We start from the raw sequence: 27,348 nt of genomic DNA on the forward strand, positions 1-27,348 counted from the left end.
AAGGGCCATTGGATAATTATAACATCATTTACTTAGTATAATTCACTTAATATAAATTTATGTTGTGATGAAAAAAGCTCCTAGATTTATTGAATTTCGAGTTGCACCTGAAGTTGCCTTGGCAGGGCCAGAGCTAATGATTTTGTGGGCCTTGTATGGCCTGCGGGCAGGAAGGTCCCCACCCCTGCTCCAGGAGTAGTGTGTCCACTGCTGTTCCCAACCTCTTCCCTGCTGGCCTATTTGAGCCCTTTCCTGCCCTCTGACCTTAGCCATTTACATATTCAGTAGGGGGATTTGCACTCTGGTGTCTTACAACTGGCTGGTACAAATGGCAGATGGACTCTGATATGTCACAGGTACAATTTGAGTCCTATGAATTGTGTGGTAGCTCCATAATTTATACTGGGAGTGGCTCAGGCAGCTGTCTCATGGGGTGGAGCACAGAACAGAGTTGTCTGAACCTGCATTTGCAAAACACTTTACATAAGACAGACAAAGCATCAGTTGTACATATTAAAGAATAAGGGATGAGGAGGTTGATGGAAATTACAGTGTCTCTCCAAGCCACCTGTTGGCACTGGCATAATCTCAATCTTATGTTTTAAGATGAATTTGGTATTGTTTAGTACATTGATGCCTGCCCTCTCCTCTTTTTAAAAGCAAAGTCTGATCTCTCTTTTTAGTGTCTCCCCCCTCTCCCCCCAGTTTGCCTTTCCTCATTCAAGTGTTTGGATAGTGAAGTTACCTTTACACATGTTTGCGCTCCCAGCTATACATATCAATTTGTAAAAAGCCAAATGGAGAACAGCTTAGCATCACTGAAATGTCAGGAAAATGCCCAGAAGGCACCAATTCAATACTGGAGTTTCAAATTTTGAGAATAGAATTAGGCCACTAAATCAGTTTTCCTGCCTGTGTCACAGACTATAGGGATATGTCCTAGTTCTTTTTTTTAAAAAAGGGGCATTTGAACCTTGCTCAGTATAACTCACAGCTCTGTGCTGGGGACCTGTGGGAAACCTTTGGACTTGAAACTAATTGAAATCTGCATTGAAATGGCCTTTTTCTTTCTTTATTAAATATCTGATTTGCTGTACAACCTTTCTTTTTTTGGCTTGCTTGCATTTTGTTTATTTTTTATTTAGCTGCACAGATTGTCTATTCTCCAAGGTTGAAAGAAAAGAGAAAGAAAAAATAGGGACTGAATCATGCTGTTTGCTAGATCACAGGTACAACTTTTCCTTTTGTGTTGGAGGAAAGGACACATTTCCTTTGGTTAGAGGGGGGAGGAGCTAGTAGTTGTCAATACAAAGAATTATGATCATGTTGCCAATGCCACAGTTGAAGCAAAAATATCCTTTCTATTCGAAAAGTGAGGAAAGATGAAAACATATGTCTGGGCCCATCCTTGTCATTCATCTCCATACACAGATACTGCCTCTGATTGCAGCCTAAATTTGCTCAGACCACATTTGTTTTCCAGGGCTTGACAGATTGTGGTTTTCCAACCGGCTCCTGATTAGCATGCTGCCTGTTCTCTCTGTGTACTCCTGCTGCACCTGCTGTGGGAGTGATTGTTCTGTGAGCATAGGTGCCATTGCCTTCAGAGATGAAGGGTGCATTGTGAGCAGAAATAAGCCAATGGATTTATCAGGGACTGCACAAATTCTACCCACCTTTTGGACAGTAACTTGGAAAAGTAATGTTTTCCTCTGGGAATCGTGGTTAAAAATGTGTTTACAAACTATGCCTATATCCCCTTCACCTCTCCCTCATTTCTTTCACTTTTAAAATTTATAATTGCAGCTGGGCTGGTGTGGCTTAGTGATTGGACGTTGACATATGAACCAGGAGGTCACAGTTTGATTCCTGGTCAGGGCACATGCCCAGGTTGCCAGCTCTATCCCCAGTGGGAGGCCTGCAGGAGGCAGCCAAGCAATGATTCTCTCTCATCATTGATGTATCTATCTCTTTCCCTCTCCCTTCCTCTCTGAAATCAATAAAAATATATTCTTAAAAACACAAACAAAAAACAATCCTCTTAAATAATGTATAATTGCATTTTATAGCTGGAAAATGGTAGAAAGGTTAATTTTTAATGTCCTATAGAAAAAAAAATGAATTTTTTTTCCCAAGTGGATTTACTGAGATTTCTCTAGCAAATCTAAGAGAAGTCTTAGAGCTCTGCAGATTCATACCTTTTGTGACTATCCCTCTAATTCTTATTTTCATACAAATCTGGGAAACTGAATATGCAACAGGTGGTTTATTGCGGTTTCTTCAGTGGGGAGCTTAGTAAGAAAAGCATATTATTTTAATATCTAAAAAATTACTGGTCTACACGGTGCATTTCCAGATGATGGGAAAGCTGATCTCTAAGGCCTGGTTCAGTGCAAGCAACTCTGCTGAAGAAAATCTTTCATTCGATTTTCCCTTTAGGACTGAAACTGATGTATGCCAGGGTTCAAAGGGTTCTCCCTTCTCTCTCCTGCGCGATGCTCTTGGCACCTAGGGTTAGTTTAACTTGAGGCTTGGGGACTCGGCTGCTGCTGACTTTGATTGGGATTTCTGACTACAGAGCTTTTCAGAGGACGGACCAAATCTCTGGTGGGGTGCAGTGTTAGCGCCTGTGTGTTGACAGCGGCTTGCTCCCTGACATGTCTCAGGAATGGGTGCTTTCCTCCTGCACCTTGACTTTAACAGCAGTGGTGCAACCCAGAAATAGGGCTGTTCCACTTTGATGTGTGAGCAGGAGAGAAACGTCCCTTCCTCGGAACAGTTATCTACTAGCACTTTGACATTTTCAACTCGGAGATTATAGGAGCAAGTCAGTAAATATTAGGTAAGGAGCAACCACAGATACAGTAATCTGGTTTAAGCCAAACATCATAAAATGGGGAGACAAAGCCATAAACCAGTCACAGGACCTCAGTCATACTTGATTTCCCCATGACTATCATCAGACTGAAAGAAAGGAGGGAAGGAAGGAAAGGAGGGAGGGAGGGAGAAAGAAAAGAAGGGAGGGAGAGAAGGTGGGAGAAAAAAGGGAGGGAGAAAGGAATGGAGAGAAGGGATGGAGGAAGGAAGGGAGATAGGGAGGGAAGGCGGGAGGGAGGCTCTTATCTTGAAGTCACTTAAAACTTTGGTCTCTGGATTCTGCTTCTATAAGATGAAGAATGTTGTAGGGGTAAAACTGGAATCGCCCTGAGGGCTGTGATGCTCTGGACAGAACACTTTATAATGTTTCCAGGGAGCTAGTTTCTGAAGGCGATTCGTTGGTTTATACACAAATTCTTTTGACGAGAAGGTTTGAATTGTGTTTGGGCAGGAATTGTTTGAATAATTGACTTGAATGAGTTTGATTGGTTAGAAGAGAGTGCTTTATTTTTTTTGGATGATGTAATTACTGCTTGTGTTGAGTTCCTACGGGAATAATTTAAATGTTGGATGTATTTGAATTGCATTGGTGGAACAAGTGTGCATTTGCTATCTGTGAATTTGTTCAGTTCTCACTGATGTTCGGAGTGTCCTGTGTCAATGGGCTGTTATTATCTCACCATCACAATTGAGGCATCAAGTCTCCACCAGTTTGTTCTTAAAAAGAGATGCAAGGTCACCTGGAACAGATCTGTCAGCCCTGGGGAGTTGTGGATACGTCTCTCTGAAGGAATCTTCTGGTGGGAGGCCCTATGCCATTTGGAAGACCAGCCTTCCCTCAAGCTTGTTAACCTCAGGAATAGTCATATCATTCCACTCTCTCAATTTTTCCTCCTCAACTTGGCAGGGGCTTCAGTGGAGATTTAAGGGTGGTAGTCACAAAGCAGGTGAGACTACAACTAAGTCGTTGGCAGCAACCAACACTATGGTATGAAGTGTTGCTGGTAACCAAGAACCTGGCGGCAGGGTCAAAGCCAACAGAGTTGACTCCCACAAATTTAGGTTGAAGCCAACCCAATATACCAATCCACAAGGATTAAGCTTCACTCTTTACAGAATTCTTTTTCTGTGCTATGCCATTTTATGATCATATGTAATAGCAGCATTTTTTAAAAATATATATATTTTATTGATTTTTTACAGAGAGGAAGAGAAAGAGAGAGAGAGTTAGAAACATCAATCAGCTGCCTCCTGAACATCTCCTACTGGGGATGTGCCTGCAACCAAGGTACATGCCCTTGACCGGAATTGAACCTGGGACCTTTCAGTCCGCAGGCTGACGCTCTATCCACTGAGCCAAACCGGTTTCAGCTGTAATAGCAGCATTTGATGGCTAGAGAACCTTTAGACATACTAGTTATATAATTTAATGATCCACAGCTTTATGCATTTTACATATAGAAAAGTAGAGGGCCCAGGAGGTTTAAGTTAATTGCTGTAGTCCTCTAGCAAGTCACTATAGAAGTCAGAAATAGGATAGCTGGTGTGAGTGTGCAGCGAGTGGAAGCATTTCATACAGTTGAAGTTTGACCATCTGTAGAAAATAACTTTTAGTGTGTGATTTGGAATGAAGCATAGAGGATACCTGCGTTCTTTACCCCACCGTGAAGGGCCCACTGGCAGCAAAAAATCTAGCAGAGGGTATTTTGTTTCTTGCTTGCCTTGCTGATAAGAATTTTGAGATTATACACTTGGGATATGCAGTAAGTGTACACAAAAATCTGATCTCCAGTAACTGCCATGAGAGGAGAAGCTTCTCTATTTCAGGGGTTCTTAAACTTTGTGTCATGACAGCTTTGGCAGTCTGTTGAAGCTTGGTACTCGTCCTTAGAATAATGTTTTTAAATGTACAGTATAAAATAGAAAGAATGCAAAGAAACCCCATAGCATCAAGTACAAGTTATCAGAATAATTTTAAAATTGTGATGCAGTAATTAATATGTGTGCACCTTATTTATACATTAAAAACAGAATCTAATGGCTGGCTTAATAATCATCATAAATCCAAAGTAATGACATGCATAGTGTCTTAATATATCTACAAAAACTGCAATGAAAACTCAAAGTATCAGTAAATTCTACTGTGAAATAGTTACAGGTATTGCTGATATAACTGTGGTCTGGTACGCACATGTATATTTGAATGAAAGACCGAATTTCAGTTAGATGGTAGTGAAAATAAATGATGTAATTTTTTTTTCTATTTCAAGTTTATGGATCCTTTGAATTCTATCTCTGTGAGTTCAAGATGAAGAACTCCTCCTCTGTTGGGTTTCCAAGTCATCTTTTATCACTTGCTTCACTGAGATGGTGTTCAAATAAGTTTTCAAATAGGAGCAAACTGGCAACTTCATTAGAAAAATGAGTGGAGTCAGCAGAGGATTGCAGTAAGAACACAGGCTGGGGGAATTCTAGATCAAATTATAAAGTAAAAATTTTTTTTTCTGTCCCATGCATAATTTTTCTCCAAGTCAAGGGTTCAGTGCTTCTGAATGCTATGAACAATTCAATTAGATGTAATTGTTAGCGACAATGCTTTAACCTTTACATGGATATATTAAAAGTGTATCTTTATACACAGTCTACAGGGAGATGGCACTATTTAACCAATGATGGATTCTGGATTCTTTGACACTTGGCTGGTGGGTAAAGGGGTGTTTTTGATCATTACTGATACCTTTCAACCACCTTTAATTGACTGTGTCTCTTGCAAGTCATAAGCCAATTATAGGTTTTATTTTAGCAAACAGGGGAAGTAGTTCTTTTTCACTTTGCTCTTGGTTCTACTTATCCTGGCAGGAACATTTCCCCAGGGGCAGGAAAATACTCCTTCAAGTTGAACATCTCATTTGCAGCGCTGTCATGTGAGGTGATAGTCATTTGTAGTTTGTAGAGGAATGATTTCATTCATATGAGTGAACAGATGGGTTAATAAAGCTGTCTGAAATTGTAACCTGGACCACTGGCTGTTTCAGGGACATCCATCATGGTGTCATGATGCTGAATGCTGAACTACCAATAGACTATTAGATTATAAGCACCTTGAAAACTAGGGTTAAACCTCCTCTAAACCAGCTCCTTATCAACACAGAGTAGAGAAAGTTTTACTTTGAGGCTTTAAGAAGTAGAGGTGGTGCAGTGTACATTGCTGACATGTAGCATAGGGTAAACATTTATGCTATGACAAATCTATAATAATGAAAGTGTAATATGCTAATTAGACTGAATAGCCAAACGACCTTCTGGATGTCATTCCAAAAAATCCTTCTGGACGAAGCCGCCGTGGTGGGGGCTGAGGCAGAAGTGGTTAGGGGCAATCAGGCAGGCAGGCAGGCAGAGTGGTTAGGGGTGATCAGGCAGGCAAGAGGAGTTAGGGGTGATCAGGCTTGCAGGCAGTGTGGTTAGGGAGATGAGGCAGGCAGGCAGGCACGCAGGTGAGCGTTTAGGAGCCAGCAGTCCCGGATTGCGAGAGGAATGTCCGACTGTCAGTTTAGGCCCGATCCCACAGTCGGACATCCCTCAAAGGGTCTCGGATTGCAAGAGGGTGCAGGCTGAGCTGAGGCCCCCCCCCTCTAGTTAATTCCATAAAAAAGAACTGCAATCATCTTTGTGCTATTGTATTCTAAATGTGTTTTCTCATTTTCTAACTTTTCTGACTATAAAATAGCATTGGCATCTTGAAAGGAACAATCACATAAATCCACACATACTTTTTTAAGAATTGACCATCTCTGAGCTTTAGGTGAAGGGATGCTTTTAAATTTGTTGTTTTAATTATGTTCCCAAGCTTTCTGACTGTTTGTGGCAAGCTTGCTTTTGTTTTATGCTTCACTGCAGTATGCACTGAGATTTGTTTTGAAGCCACATAAGAAGGGAAGATAGGAAGACAAGGGAGAGCCCGTCCTTTTGCTGGACTTCTTCTAGGCTCAGCTGTCAGGGTGGACACGACATGCTGCACTGATGCTTGATGGGATAGGCAATGGCTTCCAGCCCTGGCTTCATGTTAGAATCACTCGATGAGCTTTTAAAACACACCATTTCTATCCGAACTTCCACAGGTGGGCCTTTGTCTTTGGTATGTATTAAAAGTCCTCCAGATGAATCTGATATGCAGCAGCTAGGGTTGAGAATTATTGGTAAAATGGGTGTGAATGGTCCATGAGCTCAAATGGGCAAGATTTAGAACTCAAGTTATTTTTTTATTTCCAGCCTCAATTTTGCTTTTAAATTTATTTTTTTTCTTATGGTGTACTTAATCCTGTAAGAACTGTGTTAATTCAAAGTCCTTACATATTGTAAAATTTGGGGGAGTCAGAGGAGCCTCTTTATTTGTAGGTCATCTATCCATCAAGGTTACCACTGGGTGTCCGTCGCCCCATTAGCATGCACGGTGGGTCTTGTGCTGTGGCCTGCTCGGAGCATTGGCATCTTTTTGTGACATGACACTGAGATGAGGCCTAAGGGGGTGCCACAAAACTCAGTATCACATAGATCATATTCTAATGCAAAATTCAAAAAACTAAATTAATACAAAATGTCATGATAAGCAATATGTCAACATTTTAAAGAGAGACAGGATTTGTACACTCTCTGTCACTAGTACCTCTCCTTGTGGAAAATATGACCTCCTTAGCAACACTATGCTTTCTTCCTGTCTGTCCCTTCGAGTTGAGGAAAACCTCATTGAACCCCCCAAAATCCTTTTGCCTTTGTGTTTGCATATTTGTCTTGCATATTTGATCTCTTCAGGAGTATTTTCTTTTATCTCTGTTCCCAAAATGGTCTTAGACTTTCAAAAGCAAAATATATGAAGAAAAGTACTTAGCAGGCAATTTCCTTTTTTATTTTTCTTTCAATCTGCCACACCTTTTTTCTTTTCTTTTCTTTTTTTTTTCACACATTTTTTCTTTGTCATTGAACACAGAATTCACTATTTGAGGTATGGAGTATGTGTGAATGTAATATGTTTGCATGTGTACATGAGTGTGTGTATGGGGGAATATGTAATCAGTCCATCCATTCTTCCTCCCCTACCCTCCTCTTTTTCCCTCCCTTCCTCCCTATTTCCCTCCCACCTCCCTCTCTCCTTTCTTTCCTTCCTCCCTTCCTTCCTCCCTTCCTCCCTCTATTCCTTCCTTCCTTCCTTCCTTCCTTCCTTCCTTCCTTCCTTCCTCCCTTCCTTCCTTCCTTCCTTCCTTCCCTCCTTCCTTTTTTATCTTCCTATTAAAGATACATTGGTGGGGAACACAAAACATTGCTTTTATTTCTTAAAAACACAGATTCTTGTTTTCACCCAAATTCTCTGCTTCTATACCAAGTATTTCTTGGAATGTGTCTTATATAGGTTACTCACCAAAACATTCAACCCAGCAAGGCACTGCCAAAGCATCAGAAATATCTATAGCATATGCTGACCCCTTAGGTGCTGTGAATTGCTCAGCATTTTGCTATTTGAGAATTAAAAAAACCCTGTATACATCTCTGTCTCCAGAGTCCTTTGTGGCAACAAGCCCTCCATCCATCTCTCAGAAGAACTTTGTGGCCTAAGAAGAGCTGCCATCTTGTTACCAATAATTTTCTGCTTCTGTTACCTGGGTGTTAAAAAACCTTCCTCTTACTTTGCCCAGAAATGAGAGCCACATAGGAATTAACTCAGGAAAATTGAGTTCTCAAGATGCCCTTGTGCAGGAATGTCTGAACATTAGCAGTTCATCTGTTTTGGCTTTAAGATGGACTCCTCTGCCCAGCCAGCATGGCTCAGTGGTTGAGCTTCAACCTATGAACCAGGAGGTCGCAGTTCGATTCTTGGTCAGGGCACATGCTGAGGTTGCAGGCTCCATCCCCAGTAGGGGTCATGTAGGAGGCAAGTGATCAATGAATCTCTCTCATCATTGTTGTTTTCATCTCTCTCTCTCTCTCTCTCTCTCTCTCTCTCTCCCTTCCTCCCTGAAATCAATAGTCCTATCTAATAAAGAGGGAATATGCAAGTTGACCGCCACACTGTCACAAAGATGGCGGTGCCCATAGCCACAAGATGGCAGTGCCCAGCCCCCTCAGCTCCACTGGAGTCCCCCGGTCCTTTCAGCTCCGCCCGGAGTGGGGGAGGTGGCAGGCGCGCAGTGCAGCCGGACCTGCCCTCAGCCCCCCAGCCACCCAGGGCTGGCCCAAGGCGCAAGCAAGCCTTGGATGGTGGCTGCCCAGCTGCCCAGGGCCGCTCAAGGCTCAGGTAACCAGGGCCGGCCGAGGCTTGTGCTGCCGGCAGTGGCAGCAGCAGAGGTGTGATGAGGGCATTGCCTTCCCCTGATCGCCAGGTCACCTCCTGCCCCTGAGGGCTCCCGAAATGTGAGAGGGGGCAGGCCAGACTGAGGGACCCCCCCCTCCAGTGCATAAATTTTTATGCACTGGGCCTCTAGTATATCTATAAAGATGGACTCCTCTCATTCCCTCACAGTCAATATCCAATTTCTCAGTAAACTCTGTTGACTCTAACTCAGGATATATCCAAAATTTTTTCATCATGCTGGTCCCAATCAGCATGTTCTTCCCTGAGGATAACTTCAGCCACCTCCTGACTGCTTGTGGGCAGGAATTGCTGATGCTCATCTCTGTGCACACTCTTCCCACCTTTGGCACACCATGAGTCTACATTTCCCAGGCCATGCATCTCCGTGGAGCTGTGTGACTGGTTCTCATTGGAGTGAGAGAGGATGATGCTTATCTCCTCAGGTGCAGGAGTGTTCTCCTCTTCTCACTCTCTCTCTCCACATTATCCAGTTGAGTGGAGAGAGGAACCCGGTGGACCAGGTAAAGAGCAAGTTCACAAGATGGAAAAGGCCTGGTGCCCTGAATTACTATATGGATCAGCGTCATCACCTTGACCTGTACTGGACTTCACGTGAGTAGGAAATAATATCATTGTACAGATAGCCCCATGGCTCGGTGCCTTACCTTCTCAGCAACATCTTTCCTGGCTATGCCATTTAATACTTAACTCTTACCCTTCTTCTCTGCTTCATTTTTCTCCTTAGCATTATCATCTAATATATCTATTACTTTTTTTTTCAATAAAACATTCACTCTTATTCTAAACAACTGGTATTTTTTTAAAAAATCAAATAGGCAATAGGAATCTTATAACTGAATCCTTATTTTTTATCAGCTCTAACAAGCTCAGGAGTATTTGTGTAAGATCTAATTAAGGAATTGTATATTAACTCCTGATTTTGTCTTACTATTTGGATTCATTATCTTTCACTCTAATTTGTTTAAAAATTAAATTAAAAATTACTCATATTTATTTTTGTTCCATTTTTTTTTTTGACGTGAGGCAAATTATAAAGAAGAATTTATCTTTATAACTCCTAATGCCAGCAAACTTTGGGCACATAGATGTCATTAAAAAGAAGTTTCAAAAGTCCAGTTTTTAAAATTCTACTTTCTATTTATTTTGGGAGATTTACATTTTTTTTTTTACTGTAAAAAACACCTTTGCAAATGAGTACATGTTCATTTATGTTGGCATTGTCAATTTAGTTTGAACATATTTGGAACATATGTCAGGACAGGGGATGGAAAAAATTAAAGCAAATCCACTCTAAAAGGAAGTCATAGTTCTGGTCTGGGTGGTGCTTCTGGCTTCTCTTTTGCCTTGACCCTTCATAGTCTTGTGACTTTCACCTTGGTAAGACCTCACAATTTGAGAGCTTCAGTTCCCATCTCTGCTGCTGCAGCATCTGAAAGACAAAAGAGCTCATTCCTCCTTTTCACTCCTTAAAACAAGGAGGGGTGGATTAACTCAATGCCTCTCAAGGCTAGATTCAGCTTAAATGACCTGAAGGACTCTTAAATAACAGTATCAATTCCATGGGCCTGAGTCCTAGAAATTCTTATTCATTATATATGAACAAACTGTTTTACTTTTTAAAATTATTTTTTATGGCAATAGGTATTTGGGCATGAGACCCAAGTACTGATATTTTTTTTACAAAGCTCTCCCTATGATTCTCTTGTGCAGCCTGAGTCGAGACCACTGTCTCACTAAGGTCTCTCCCGGTATTGACATCTGTGACTGGGAAGATAATTTAGGTCTTTCTGACTCTACAGAAAATAAAATCAGAAGCTCTTGTAATTCTGTTGATAACCTCTTGGAGGTTATGTTACATGCTGCCGCTAGATGGCAGAGGCAATTCTTGGGTTGAAGGAGGTTCTGGTTATTTGGGATTTTTGCTTTCCCTGAGCAATATCCTTGAGACATCCAGTTTAGGCAGCTTTGTGGGGACATGACACTTAAGTTCCTTTCTCTGAGCTAGAGGCGCAGAAGGTGCAGCTGTTTTGCTTGACAAGTTGATAGAGAGAGACTCATTAAATAAACGTGCTATTGTCTGCAGGGAGAGAGAAAGTGAACCTTTGCATAAATATTAGCTCGCCTTTTTCTTATTATTTCCAGCAGGTGTGTGTTCCTTCCCTCTTCTCTGTATTTTCCTCTCACTTTTTCTCTGTCGGTGGCTTCTCTTTTTCTTTCTTTCACACCTTTTCTTAGTCTCTGCCTCCAATCACAATGTATTATCTGGTCATAATGACTAATGCTGGAATACATTTTACTTGCTACCTTTGTGGTTGATAAAATTTTTAGAAGTCTAAAAATTACTCAGACACAGCATTCTTAGGAGGGTGGACATATTCAGGTTACAATGGTAAATTCTTATTCTGGGGGCTTCTGCAACAGCTGTGGCAGCACCAGCCAAAGCCAGTAAGAAAAAAAAGAATTTTATGCCGTATCAGAGAAAAACAGCCCAAATCCTCTCCTTTTTACAGTACAATTCGGGTGATGGCCAAAGCTCTGGGTGTACATATTAGTAAGGGTTTTGCACAATAATCCGGGATGCTTCTTTGCTGCTTTTTATTGGAAGACCTCAAAATGCACTTGCTGCTTTATTCTGAATAGCTGTCTTTTCCCCCATAGGCTGTCAAAATGGAGGATGTGTTGTGATTTTCTTTTAAGAGATTGCATTTCTTCCCTGGCTTTGTTCTGTCCCAGCTGCTTGTCATTCAGGGAGAGGCTATGCTCTTGATGCAAGGATATACTACTGTGCTTTCTTCTTCCCTGAGTGACATATACTGATGGGTCACTGCCTAGAACAGTGGAGCAAAGCCTGGTGCGTGTCGATCCATGAAGATCCCTTGTTGTTTACTCTACTCGGGTTTCCATCTGGCAACATCAGAACCAATATTTATTTAAAAAACAAAACAACCAACAGAAAACAATGCAAAAAGACAACAACCAAGAAAAAGTCTTTCTTTAAATTAATAGCTGTTATTGATTCCTTACTGTCTGCCAGGTATGCTTTAAACACTTTACCTGTATCATATCATTTTATCCTCACATCAACATCATGATGTAGGTCCTATTATTATCCCCATTTCACAGATGAGAAAGTTGAGTAAAGGCAGGGTTAAGTAAATTTCTTCATGCCACATAGGGGACAAATAGCTGAGCAAAGCTCTGGGCCCAGGCAGTCTGACACCGGAGATTATGCTCTCTCAACCCTACATTCAGGTTCTAAAGGATAGACTCTCCAGTTGGATACTCTTTAGGAAAGGGTGTCTTCCTTGTTAATGTAGCTATATTTCCTTTGATACATGATTGGACAGATGCTCCAAATTCACTTTTTTTGTGGAGGACTAAGTGCATTCTGGTATACCCATTTCCCATTGGCGAGGCAATCAGGAGGAGAGAAACCTCCTTCTTAATTGTGATTGGCATTGTGCAGTGTGTCTATACCAGCGGTTCTCAACCTGTGGGTCGCGACCCCTTTGGGGGTCGAATGACCCTTTCATAGGGGTCGCCTAAGACCATCGGAAAACACATATATAATTACATATTGTTTTTGTGATGAATCACTATGCTTTAATTATGTTCAATTTGTATCAATGAAATTGGGGGTCACCACAACATGAGGAACTGCATTAAAGGGTCGCGGCATTAGGAAGGTTGAGAACCACTGGTCTATAAGAACCTAATTAAGTTTAGGAAATGAGCAGTTGGGAAGATGATCCTTGTTTGTTTCTTGCTGACTCACTTCTGAATGACCTGAGTGGAGGCAGAAGATAGGGACCAATATACATAAAACTTTAACAGATGGATTTGGGAGCTCTTTCTCGTTAGCCATCCACTACCTTCTTTAGGCCAACAGAAGTCTAGAGGAAAGACCCATCCACTCAGCCTGGAGGTGTGTGATAGTGTAATTTATGTCATTTGGGCATGAAGAGAGCAGATGGTAGTATTCTGAATTAGTCACTTCCAGGGGTATATAATAGTTTTGTGAATAGAAGGAAGAAACTCATATAATCATTAGGGCTTTGAAATCTTTTCAATTGACATATGAAGAAAGTGTAGTCACTAAAAAGAGAAAAGGAACACAAACCTTGATATTGAAGAATGATGATCTCAATAGAAGAATCCAAGTCAGCATCGCTGTGCAACGCATGAGAGTTGACGAAGAGAGACTCAGGATTCCAAGGCTTTAATGACTCCATAAGCAAAGCTTGAGGCTTAGAAATAAGCTTACATCACAGTGTGGGTCAAACTTAATGGGATAAGGATAATGTGGTGCAAGTGTAGAACGACATAAAAAGGGTTTTAGAAGTTATCCTCAGCCACACTGGTTGAGGGCAACTCGAATTCTTTAGTGAGGAAGGACTATAGAAAACTCAAAGCCGATTAATGCTTATTTATACATTGTAGTTTGATAATTCTCAACAAATTTATTTACATCAGTGTAATTCTCTAGTTAAAGGATTTCTCTAGGTTTCATTTTCTGTGAAACCATGAGAAATTCACCATGAGTTATGCTGTTTCAGATTCACAATCATTTGCCTCCTAACATCTCCTGATGATCTTATTAGGCAGCTCAAAGGGAATGTTACCAAAACTGAACTTACTATCTTTCCCCTAAATCTTTTATTTCCTTGTAAATCATATTTGAGAGAATGACAAAACCAGCTGCCTAGTTGCAACCAAACCTGAAGTATGGATCGTACCATTTTACACTATTCTCTTTCCACCTCCCATCCAATCAATCTACAAGTCCCTTAGTTCTTGTCTCCTAATACTTCTTGAATCTATCTTTCTTTCTTCTTTCACAGTGTTTGTAAGTTCAAGATCTTGTCACTTCTCATCTCTGTAATTGTCTTTTTGGTCTCATTTTGACCACACTCTTGTGTGTCCTCTTTGGTTTAGTGATTTTCCTAAAATGCATATCTGATCATGCTATTTTCTTTTGCTTAAACTCCTTCAGGAGTTCCATAGAGCTTTCAGGATAAAGTAAACTCTGCCTCAGCACATGAAACCCTTGGGGATCTGAACCACAGCTCTCTCTCTACCTTTATACCCCCCTCACCCATGGTGTATAGTTCCTTAGATGGATTGCTAAGTCACATCTTTCTATCTTCATACATGCTGTTTTTTCTAATGACTTCTACTTGTCCCTCAAAACTCACCTCATGACACCTTCTCCAGAAAGCCTTCCAGTGAAACTCCTTAACTGTATAGTTAAGATTTCAATTTTTGTTTATTTCTCATTTTTGCAATTCCCTTCTTTACTATTTTCTTTTGGTGTTAGGCATTTCTTCTTCTATCAGTTATTTATTAAAATGTTAATTTTCTTTCTTCTGTCCTTTTAATCTCTCTCTCCTTTACCTTTATGCATGTCCATTGACACCATGTTTTGGCTTACTCTTTTCTATTCTACTTTATTTCTCTACATATGTTTTATGGAAAAGGAAATATTTCATTAAGGAATTTTAAGTCTCGCTTTGTTAATGACACTAACCTAAGGAAAAACCAGGAACACATGCATTGACATTTTCTACCTAATTTCTTTAACTTAGCCATCTTACTGTAATAATACTATTCTCAACAGTTAAAGGTTCGGCGGTATCAAAGATAAATATACTTTATTGGCGCATAATCTTCAAAGAGAGTCTTAAGGTCTCTGAACCAGAGAGCCAGCATAGAAATGGGTCAGAAGTCCAGGGTGTGCTCATGTGTATGACTTATGGTAAGGTAAAGGTTTCTATTTGTCAGTGATAAGACAGGTAGGTCAAGAGCAGCCCCATTCATAAATCTGGTCTGGGTCAGATCCAATTCATAGATATTCAACCAACAGAAGTGTGAATTGCAATTGTTAGTGGCCTTGAACTGCCCCACCTTGGATCCTGGGAAATCAATGTGGCTTTGTTCAGCAGTGTCTGCCTGAAGGGACCATAAATCAGGAGCTTCCATACAAACCTTTTATTGTCAAGGCAATGGCAAAGAAAAATGATAGCAGTTATTCCATTTACACAGTTTAGTCTTTTTTCTTTCTCATTGATGTTTCTTCCAATTTTCTTTCCTTTTATTTATCTATTTTTTTGGTACCTCACTAATAGGAGAATATAACTTTTGAGTTTTTTTTTTCTGGAGAAATATGTGGCACAAAACAGCATATAGTTCTTAGATAAAAATGTTTTAATAATTTTATTTGCTAAAACTCATTCTGGCTATCCTATATTTTGAACTGGTCAAGAAGAGGTTATTCAAAATGAGAGTTTTGGATTTTGATCACTGGAAACCACCTTTTATAATTTCATATCATGATTATATCTCAGACCTGCGACATTTTACATGCTACCCATGTTACTGGGTTTGTTCATTTGCCCCTATAAAAAGTGATTAGTGATTGGTAACCTCAGATGGTTATGCTATGACAGTTTAATTGCCATTGATGTGGCATTGTGCACTCAAGATGCCCTGACACTTTGATTTGTTGTGATCTGTTGTGGCTTACAAGTAATTGGTCACTAATAATTGTTAAGGTCCCAAATACTGTGAGTGATTTTCTGTTTTACAAATTAGGCTGAATTCGCAGTGATTCCTGTGATGTGCTGTTAGTGTTATTTACTTTCTGTTGTGGGAGAAATGGTACTGCTATAGACATTTGTCCTGGGTTTTCTTTTAATATATATATTTTAATTGATTTCAGAGAGGAAGGGGAGAGAATCATTGATTGGCTGCCTCCTGCATGCACACTGGGGATGAAGCTTGCAACCTGTTCATGTGCCCTGACCGGGAATTGAACCCTGACCTCCTGATTAATGGGCTCACGTTCAACCACTGAGCCATGGCAGTTGGGCTATCCAGGGTTTTTATGCTAAATGTTAATTAATTACCCATTTTCTTTCTTTTTCTTAGTAAAAGAAACCAGGATTTGTAGCTTGGTACATATGTAGTTAGAATAAAGACACTATTTCTGAGCTGCTCTTGTAGATAGGTGTGGCCATTGACTTAAGTTCTGGCCACTGGTATGAAGGAGGAAGTGATACCTGTAATTTATAGGAAGTATCTCTAAAGGGAGAGGATGAACTCTTTTTACTTTTTTCTCTTCTGCTGATTGAATTGGGATATGATGGTTTGAGCTCCAGCAACTCTCTTGCACTATGAGATACTCTGGCGAAGGAAGCCACATAAAAGGAGGTGGATCCCTTATTCTGTGGAGCCTCCTACCAAACTGACTTTTTGACTTAATGGTTGGGAAAGAGAACCATGTTTGTGTCTTGTTTAAACTTCAGCTATTCCCCACCCCCCCAAACTTAATTCTCCTTATTATAATATCCAAATAAAAAAAGTGAACTGAAAGTAATTATTTCATTATTTCAAAATTCTAGACCAAAGTTTCTGGTTTCTGAACTTTTCCTGGTGGATGACCCTTGGGCCCTTCAACTCTAATGTTTGCCAAATTTAACTCATTAGTTTTCCCTCCAAATTTTCTCCTATTGTGTTCCAAACTAAAACCTTGAGAATGCCTTCAATTTCTTTCCTCTCTTACTGTTTATGAGAGAATTCACCACAGTCAAGATTTTCTCCCTGAAGTGGTCTTCAAAATCAGAATACATTCTTGATTGAGTCTCTTGAGCAGTTTCTGTAGAAAATTAAATGTATTAATCAAATTGTGCCAAGTTGTTTCTTGTGCTTTATATATCTGTCCCATTTTTTTTGCACCATTAATTGTTAATTCAGAGTTGCTATTCAATACTTTAATTCAATTTCTGGAAACCTGATTGCATTTGCCCAAGGTATGACCACTGCTTTTGAAATTACAGATAAATTATGGGAAAAGCCTTAAAAAATGTAAATGGTACATGAGCTAAGTTAATTCCTAATATATCTTATATTCTGTCATATCTAAATTTAAATCATTGAAGTCTGCAAAGTTTCCTTTTGTATAAAGTGAAGGTTGAATAAATGTTAGTAGTTTTGTTTGGGTCTAATTATGAATAATCATCTTAGTGGACATTCATCAATATTAGTAATTGCCCAATATCTTCTAAATGACCTTTCTGTCTATGGAAAAACTAATACATCATAAGTATCCCCTATGCTTCAAGGAGTTTGAACTCATGGAGTTTCAGCCTTGTTTGCAGCTAGATACAGTATATATCTAGATACAAGTTCTTTATCAATAATACTAGAGGCCCGGTGCACAAAAATTTGTGCACTGGGGGGGGGTCCCCCAGCCCGGCCTGTGCCCTCTCGCAGTCTGGGACCCTTCGGGAGATAATGACCTGCTGGCTTAGGCCTGCTCCTGGGTGGCAGAGGTCAGGCCCAATCCCTAGGTGCAGCCCCTGGTCAGGCTCAGAGCAGGGCTGATTGGGGAGTTGGGGCGCCGCCCTGTCATGCACAGAGCAGGGTGGATCGGGAGGTTGCGATGCCACCCTCAGTCACACTCAGGGTAGGGCCGATTGGGGGGTTGGGGCACTGCCCCTTGTCACACTCAAGGCAGGGTCGATGGGGAGGTTGCGGCGCCACCCCCTGTCACTCACAGAGCAGGGCCCATCAGTGGGTTGGGGCGCTGCCCCCTGTCACTCACAGAGCAGGGCCAATCAGGGGGTTGGGGCGCTGCCCCCTGTCACGCACAGAGCAGGGCCCATCAGGGGTGTTGGGGCTCCTACCCTGTCACGCACAGAGTAGGGCCGATAGGGGAGTTGGGCACCACCCCCTGTCACACACAGAGCAGGGCAGATAAAGGGTTTGGGGCGCTGCACCCTGTCACACTCAGGGCAGGGCCAATGGAGAGGTTATAGCTCTACCCTGTCACACACAGAGCAAGGCCCATGGAGGGGGGTTGGGGCGCCACACCCTGTCACACACAGAGCAGAGCCGATCAGGGTGTTGGTGCGCTGCACCCTGTCAAACACAGAGCCGCAGGGCCATCAGGGGATTGGGGAGCTCCCCCCTATCAGGCACAGAGCAGGGCAGATAGGGAGGTTGTGGCCCCGCCCCCTGTAACACACAGAGCTGCAGGGCAATCAGGGGGTTTGGGCGCTGCCCCCGTCACGCTGATCCTGGTGCCGGGAGCCTCACTGCTCTGCTGATCCCGGTGCTGGGAGGCATATTACCCTTTTACTATATAGGATAGAGGCCTGGTGCATGAGTGGGGGCCGGCTGGTTTGCCCTGAAGGGTGTCCTGGATCAGGGTGGGGGTCCCCACTGGGGTGCCTGGCCAGTCTGGGTGAGGGGCTGAGGGCTGTTTTCCAGAAGCAAGTGACTGAGGCTCCCAATTGCTCCTTGTTTTCTTTTTTTTTTTAATTCTGGGCCAGCTTTAGCTCTGAGGCCTCGCTGCTGAAAACATCGATACAATGTTGCTAAAGCCTGGCTGAATGAAAGCCGGTTTCTGGGGTTTTGTTTAGCTTCTCATTTGCAACATAGTACATAGTTGCTTAGAGTTGTAGCTCAGAGGCCGGCAAGTGAGGCGGGGAACGTTGGAGTCCGCAGTCACTGCAGCAAGGAAGCCTCTTGTTCGCTTCCAGCTGCCTGGCTGCCGGCCACCATCTTGGCTGACAGTTAATTTGCATATACTCACTGATTAGCTAATGAAAAGGGTAGCGGTCGTACGCTAATTACCATGTTTCTCTTTTATTAGTGTAGATTATTTGTAAATATTTTCTTCCAGTTTTTGTTCTATCTTTTCCCTTTTTAAAAAAATCCTTACCTGAGGATATGCTTATTATTTTAGAGAGAGGGGAAGGGAAAGATAGGTAGATAGAGAGATAGATAGATAGAGAAAAACACTCATGTGAGAAAGAATATTGATCGGTTGCATTCTGTAAGTGCCCTGACCGGGATCAAACCCAAAACTTGAGTATGTGCCCTGGCTTGGAATCAAACCCACAACCTTTCAGTGTATCAGACATCGCTCCAATCAACTGAGCCACACCAGCCAGGGATATCTTTTCACTTTCTTAATGGTACCACTTCAGTATAAATACTTTTAATTTTTATTAAGTCCAACTTATTTAAAAATTTCATGGATGATGTTTTGGTGTAGCCATGACTATTATCATTTTAAGAAATTATTTTTTCTACTTAAACTAGCCAGAGTGGATTTGTTGTTTATAAGTAGGAAATCTGATGGATGTGATAATTAACTAAGATCAAAAGAATTATATTTCCATTCCTGACATTTTGAATCCAAAATGGAGGCAAGCCACTCTGGAACCACAAAGCTTTATTTTGGACAGTTATAATTTTTGTTGCTGGACTTTGCTGCTGTCAACCAGAGGGTGCTATTGGCTCAGTTAACAAGGGACTTCCTTATCTGATGCTTGAAACCATTTTGATCTAAAACACTCCAGACATTTTAAGTTGCAAACTCATGATTTTGGTCTCTGTGGTTCTTATGAAAAGTTAGTGCTCTGTTTCATTGGACATCATTTGGACTGAGAAAAACAATTCTGAGAGATCGAAGCGAATAATTAAATCCCATGAAAAATTAAGGTATTTAAATCACTATTTCTTATTGTAAACAACTTAAAGCCACCATGGAATCTCAACATCTGAGCAAACTCTGGCGATCTGAGAAGAGCACTGAATTAGGAGATGGGAGACCCAGGTTCAAGTCCTTGTCCTAAGAATAACTAGTTCTGAGATACTGAGCAGCTTACTCTTCTTATCTGAGCCTTAGTTTGTGATCTGTAAATTAAGCATGGAATAGATATTGCAGAGTTCTGTAGGCCTTCCTTAGATCTGTCAGTATAGATAAACATCAGGAAACACTTTTTTTTCCCACCTCAAATCATCCCTCTTTATTTTAGGATTAGAATGAGCTGGATTCTCTCCACTTTATGGGCCAGAGGAGAAGAAAGTTTCTAAAAACCTGAGCCGACTGGAGTTCCATTTTTAATTTGACCCAGTGGTCCCACTTCTAGGAATATATCCTAAGAAACATCAATAAGAAAGAATATGTGCACCCCTCTGTTCATAGCAGCGCTATTGACAATAGTTAAGAGATAGAAGCAGGCCAAGTGTCCATCAGTAGATGAGTGGATAAAAAAACAAAACTGTGGTATATTTATACCAGGTAATACTATGCAGCTGTAAAAAATAAGGATCTCTTACCCTTTGAGACAGCATGGAAGGGCCTGGAGAGCATTATGTGAAGGGAAATATGCCCATCCCAGAAAGACAAGCATCACATGATCTCACTTATGTGTGGAATCTACTGAATAAACTGAGGAACAAAATGGATCCAGAGACATGAAAGCTTGGGACAGACTGACAGATCTCAGAGGGAAGGGCGGGAAGGGGACTGGGAAGAGATTAACCAAAGAATTTATATGCATATAGGCATAACCCATGGACACAGACAACAGTGTGATGAAGGCCTGGGGAGGAAGAGGGGTGGAGAGGTGCAATGGGAGTAAAAAAGGGACATCTGAAATACTTTCAACAATAAAGAAATATTTAAAAAAAAAAAAGCCTGAGCTGACTATTGTGTCTGCACATGTTTAAGGAAAGAACGCTCATGTAGGCACATATGAAGTCCTTGGTATTATTTCCTGCCGTGGGTGTGCTTGATTGTGGAGCAGAGATGGCCAAAGATTGTTGTTCCTTTGACCACTGCTGTTGACCCTTTGCTCTTTATCAGAGCCAGGGGCCTCATTGTGCAAAACAAATGTGTGCTCAGTGGAGGGTACCTCAGGCCAAGAGCAAGCCGCACACACAACTATGAAGTAAATGAAGCTGAATTCTGCAGTAGTCATTACTTTTTGTGAATTCTCTGAAGTTTCGGTACACCGTATTTAATGAGACACTATAAGCAAAAGTGCCTATCACAGCAGCTGTCAGAAAGTAGGCACTTCCCCCAGCTACCCTATGCCTTGCCCCCTAATGCACTATGGTACCTTTCATAAGCCTTTGGAACCTCCATTTGGTTCTCTGTTCATCCAGGGTTCTCATTAAAGTTTGCCTAAAGCTTTGATTCTTTTTTTATACTTTTGCTTTGACTCAAAATTTACCTACTCTGTGTATTTTTCTTCTTGGACCCACTCGAGAACTAGCTAGTAGAACCAAAGGGCAATTTATTTAGAGACAAGGTATTAAACTAATTTCACTCATTTTTATTGAATGCTTTCTATCTGACAGGTAATACTCTAGTGACGAGGATACCTTAGGGCAAACGCAAACGATTCTGTCTCCAAGGAGCTTACATTCTAAACAGTGAAAAGTAGGGATATGAGTCAGTAATGGATATGTTGTTTTTGCTGTCTTCAAATCCATTTAACTATTTCCTTATTTCCTGGCCACTGTGCCCCGATATTTCTATGGGAAACTTGTTATCCTCCTTTGATTGGAGTCCTGGTGAAACTGTCCCTCAAGTACTTCCAATTTTCCTTAGCCAATTGGTGGGCTCATGACCATGCTGGACCAATCAGATGCTTTGTCAGATTGAGTAACAAAAGGACTGAACATTATTGGAGTGTATTCAGTACAAAGATGGCGCTCTGACAAAGGCCACGGATTCTTGTAAACCTCGAGCTTCACTAACGAGTGAACCTCAGAACTTCACTAATGCTGGTTGGTTCCTAAGGCCTTATTCTTTGACTGTTCCCTCTGTGCAAAATCTCCTTCAAAGCTTCTTAAGTTATTGAGTTTTGTGTTTCTTGGAACCCAGTAACCCTAACTATATTAAATTGGTTAAGTAGGATGCATCACATTTATAAAAAAAAAATCTCTATTTGTTAGCTTAAATTCAACTCCAAATCTCATCCACTGGATTGGCAGAAAATTTAATATAATTTTATTGGGGTTCTCCTTCTCGGAAGGGATAAAACTAAGGAAACTCCTGTTGTCATCAGTCACTTGTCCACATGGGTCATTGTTGAAATAGCCAGTATCCCAGCATTTATACTACATCAGGGACAAGGGAATCTTTGATATGGCCCCTGAGTTAGGTTTCAGTTTCTATAGGTGCACCTGTAAAACTGTACATTTAAGTATATACCATTTCTCTGAAACTTTGTACTCTCCGGCTAATTATTCTGATGCAAATCCTCCCTCAGACAGGTAATTTATCTGAGAGTTTTTGCTATCTTCTAAGAACATAGGGCAAACTATCGTATTCTGTCTGCTTTGTTCATTCACCTGTCTTCTCTAAATGACCCTGATTTGTGTATTGAACTCTAGGGAATAATTCATTTATTTATTCATTTAACATGTATTTATTAAGTTATCCCCAGTCCCAGGTCCTATGTCCTGTATAAGGCTATGGAATTACAAAGAAGAACTTATTACAGTCTCTATACAACAATGACTCATAGTCAGGGCGAGAAAGGTTGGTTAGTGAGGTGGTGGCTAAATAATCAAGTAATTAGGGCCCTGATAAGTACCACAAGAGAGGTGTGAAAATAGGCACAATGAGAGCACAGAGGAAGCTCTTGAGTGTTTAAAGATGTCATGTCATGGGTGGTTTGCGGAAGGAAAGGATAACTGAGTTAAGTCTGGAGCAAATAGGCATTTGCTTAATGTACATACTAAACAAAGTAAAACGGAGAGGGGCAGGAAGGGAGATTAAGATGATTGAGAGAGAAACAGAGAGGGAGAGAGGGAGGTGGGAAACAAAGAAGAAGGAGGTGGTGGAGAAGAAGGAGAAAGAAAAAGAATGGGTGAGAGGAAGAGTGACTTGTGCTAAAATATTAAAGTAGTTCAATATGGTGGATGACTGGAGTGAAGAGTTCATTGGGGCCTGATGGGAAATGAGCAGGAAGAGGTAGGCAGAGGACAAAGCATAGTGGGTAGAGGATGAGTTTTATAATTGGGCTGTTCTATGTGAAAACTCAAGTTCTGCCCCTTTGGTGTTATCAACTCGAGGAAGTTACTTAACCTAGTGTTTTTATCTGTAAAAGGGAAAGGTAGCCATACCTTCCTTTTAACGTCATTATAAGGGTTTAATGGATTCATGAATGTAACGTACAGCAGTTCCTCAAATAATGTTTGTTTCATTCAGTGCTGGTGGAGTTTGCATGTTCTACCATGTCTGCATGGGTTGTCTCAGGGTACTTCAGTTTCCTCCCACATCTCAAAGATGTGCACGTGAGGTGATTGGCACGTTTAAGTGGTCCCGTTGTGAGTGAGTGTGGGTGGGTGTGAGTGTCCCCTGGGATAGCAGGGTGTCCTGTCCAGGGCGGGTTCTCTCCTTGTGCCCCGAGCTGCTAGGAGAGGCTCAGGCTACCTGTGACCCTGAACTGGAATAAGCAGGTTGGAAAATAATAATCTTACTTGTGTTTGTTAATCTTTCTAAATAATATTTATAGCTCACATTTATTTCAATGTTTAATGTTAAAAAATATTACAAGTATTTTGAGTATTTATTTAGAAGTTTGGTGATGTTTTTGTGACCAGCAATATGACATAGGCACTTAACTCTTGTTTTTGTTTTTTTTATCAAGTAGCCTATGGTGAAATTGGTTTAGTTATACATAGTTTCGCTTAAAGGAGCAATTTCCAAGAACCTGTTGGTGACGTTGAGTTAGGACTTACCGTACCTAGCACCGGTGTCTGCCAGACAGCAGGATTCAAGAAATCTCTCTCTCTCCCCCTTCCCCACACACCCTGGAATTTATCACAAAAGCCATAAAGCTGAAGGTTACTGATAAAAGGTGCTTGGTGAATGCATGTGGGAAGGAGTGGGAAATTGATTGAAGGCAGGAGGATGAAGCTGGATTAAAGAGAGCCTTTGAAGCTGGGGAGAAGCTTTTGTGAGTTAATATCACAAGCTTAAACATTACTTAATTACAAGCATAGTATTAAAATAAAAACAGAAACCTATGATACAAATGGCTATAATCCTGTCAGCTAATCAATCAATACTGTGATTTATCTCTGACACTTTTGTTTGGTAAAGAGCAAAATCTCTACCATTTTCAATTTTTTACAGATTTGCAGAAGTAGTATGGATGGGATATTTATATTTGAATTTTTACTTAAAATTAAGCCGTGGCATTTTTTTTAAAGTTATTTGACAGCCATTTTTAGTTCTTTTTTTCTCCTTATCTTCTTTCTTCTGCTTAGGAAATCATTGTTAATTACTGGATGTGTTTCCCTCCACACCTTTCCTTGTGCCCATAAAAGTATATACAAACAAAAACACGTATACTAAGTATTGTCCATTTTCCTAAAAATGGAATAACTTACTTTTTTACATAAAAATATGTCAAGGAAATCCAGCTAATTGCAGGAATCCCATAAATATGGAACACTATGCACATACTGAAAAACAAACATATCATTGTGAGATCTATGCGGGACTTTTGAGATCACCTACACTAGTGGTCCCAAAGGTAGGTTTCCCCAGTGTACTTACCTTCCTAGTGGGCAGAGATTTTGAATATAGGAGAAGTGTTGAAAACTCCCTTAAAGATTAGTCTAGCAGTAGTGGGAGAAAGGTTTAGAGAGAGGTCTCTGGGCCATCTTCCAGGTCTCAATTTGGATGTTACTTCCTTGGGGAAATGTTCTCTGATAACCCTGACTAGGATAAGTCACCCTCTTATATGTTCTAATAGAATTTTCTATTTATTTTTTCTTATATTCACTGGCATAATATTTATAAAGTATTATTTATTAATAAACTATTATTATTCCTATTTTGTGCACCTTATGTCTTCATAACCTAATGTAAAGACTAAAAAAAAAAGAATGAATGAGCAGGGGATTGTGGGAGTGGAGTGCAGGGCAATTATACAGGTATTGAAATTTGATGCAGGGGAGTGGGAGTGAGGATGACAGTCAGTGCAAGGAGGTTGCACCGAGGGCTCAGAGACTGATTCTTTCCTTGTGAATTCATGGCAGTTAAGGTTATATTCCTTAACACGTTAGGACCATAAACTGGCCTTCATTGGTCCTCTTGGGAGTAATTTGACTCTTGGTAACAGACTCATGGTAACCAAATGTGTAATTTATTGGAAACATGCCAAGGTACCTCAGAGATGAAAAGGATAAGGCAAGCAGTAGTGCCTCCGGAATTTAAGTGGTGGACCTTCGGAGGTCATTTCAGCTGTGTCTGCTACATTCTTCCTTCAGTTCCATGTTCATGGGTGTGAGAGAGGCAGATCTGTCATCCTATTTACTGCTGACTATAATAGGTCAAGGGAATCTAAAGTAAGGTGGTTTGCAGTAGCAATTGAGGGGAAAATGTTGTTAGTGGGGCAAAATCTGTCCATAGAAAAATTGGACAGAATAGAGTGGCTAAATAACTATGGATAAAGAGTGCCCTGGCCGGTATGGTTTAGTTGATTGTGTATCATCCCATGCGCCAAGAGGCCACCGGTTCAATTCCCAGTCAGAGCACATGCTAGGGTTGCGGGCTTGATCCCCAGTAAGGGGTATGCAGGAGGCAGCCAATTGGTGTTTTTTTCTTTCTCTCACTTGTCTCCCTTCCCCTCTCTCTAAAATCAATAAAAACATATTTTAAATAAATAAATATGGGACAGGAGAAAAAGGATTAATGAAAGAAAATGTTAACTTTTACAGCCTGAGATGATCAAGAAAATAATAATGCTAAGAGAAATTTTGAAATGTAGAATGATTTTTTTGGGGGGGGGGGGTGGTGTAAAGGAAGGAATTATTATTTGTTTAGCTTTATGCATATTTGAGTTTATTGTGATGGTGAGAAGTCCAAGTTAAGAATTTTAAAGGGATAGTGAATATAGTAGGGGACATACAAAGTCAGGTGTTGGCAGAATAGCTTGCCTTGCTTAGTTCTGTATATCTCTACCTTTTTTATTTCCTTTGAGCATAGGAACCATGTCTTAATTATCTCTCATTCTCCTAAGTCTTGCTGAGCACTCAGTAGGTGCAAAAGAAGCCACTATGACATTCAATTGAAATCTAAAGAGAAAAGAGCAAAGTACTAAGACATTTCCACTTTCTCCTAGGAAAATGTTCAAAATTTTACCTTCATTTTTTTTAAGGCTCTGCTAGAATTAACCTATTTTAGAGACTACTGCCTTTGCTAGCCAGAGAGTCCATCTGCATCATTTATCTCCTTCAGTCAAATTTATGGCTAGGAGAAGATTCTTTGTTTTCATTCATCCTCTCTTGGATGTTGGGTTTATTGCATTACAGACGTTTATGCCTTAAACATTAGCTTCTTCAGAGAAAACAATGAGATGATTTAGTCTTGGTTTTTCTTTGATTCTGACAACAAAGAAAAAATCTGGAAAAAATAGCATTCCAGAATATTTTTGCTTACGCTTCACTTCTCAATCAATACTTGCACCAGTCGCCAGAGACAGAATGTCTTCCTTCACTTGGAAGTAGAAACTAGGTTAGACACCCAGATAATAGGTGACAGACGGTATTTAGAGACAGATGGAGATGGATAAAATATAGATTTTATTTGATTTCATCTTAACTGCATTTATTCTATCCCCATTTTATTGCCCATTCATTGTTCCATGTCAGTTCAATTCTATTCTATTTCAACTTGAGATATACACACAATATAATGCTAGACATTTTCACTCAAAAGCATTTTTAGATCTTGTCACCAGCTAAATCTTCTCTTTATGGATTTCAAGTTTCCTATAATGAATTTTAGTGATTTCAGGTTTCTAACTTTTTAAAACTTGTAGACTGTAAACATTTTATTAAAATTGTAATTCTATTACATTTTGACAAGGGTTACCACTTTATACTTATTTCCATGACAAAAAGGTTGATACTTCAAGCAGTTTAGCGACTTGCATAAAGGCATAAAGTCACTTATCTAAAAATTGGGCAAAATTGTTAAGTTCCTGTACAAAATAGGTTGTTATATTAAGTAAAATACAATTTTTGACAGGTGAAGTTATTAACTCTCTAAATGAGTTAGTCTCTTCTGATTTGGAATTATGTCTGTGGCAAATACCAAAAATTTGCTCTTCTAAATGTCATTGATACTCAATAAAGTAAATTACATATTTTTTTTCTATCCTGGACTATAAAGTAAAATTATCTACTCTTCTCCATCAGATCCTCTTTCATATTTTGCAATAATATCAAAATGATTGAGCAATGGCTAGAACTCTGCTAACCATTTTGCCTGAGATAGGTGCTCA

General features: G+C 40.5%; 1 protein-coding gene across 1 annotated transcript in view; it reads left to right on the forward strand.

The window, feature by feature from the left end:
• Positions 1 to 9,815: 9,815 nt before the first annotated feature.
• CPS1 (carbamoyl-phosphate synthase 1) overlaps positions 9,816 to 27,348 on the forward strand; it is a 155,561-nt gene continuing 138,028 nt past the window's right edge. The window contains exon 1 of the mRNA XM_070422051.1: positions 9,816 to 9,832. The gene's annotated coding sequence lies outside the window, so the exon portion shown is untranslated. The remainder of the gene's footprint in view (positions 9,833 to 27,348) is intronic.

Source organism: Myotis yumanensis, unplaced genomic scaffold, assembly GCF_028538775.1.
Source record: "Myotis yumanensis isolate MYYU_CA2020_CCGP unplaced genomic scaffold, mMyoYum1.0.hap1 SCAF_8, whole genome shotgun sequence".
NCBI lineage: Eukaryota > Metazoa > Chordata > Mammalia > Chiroptera > Vespertilionidae > Myotis > Myotis yumanensis.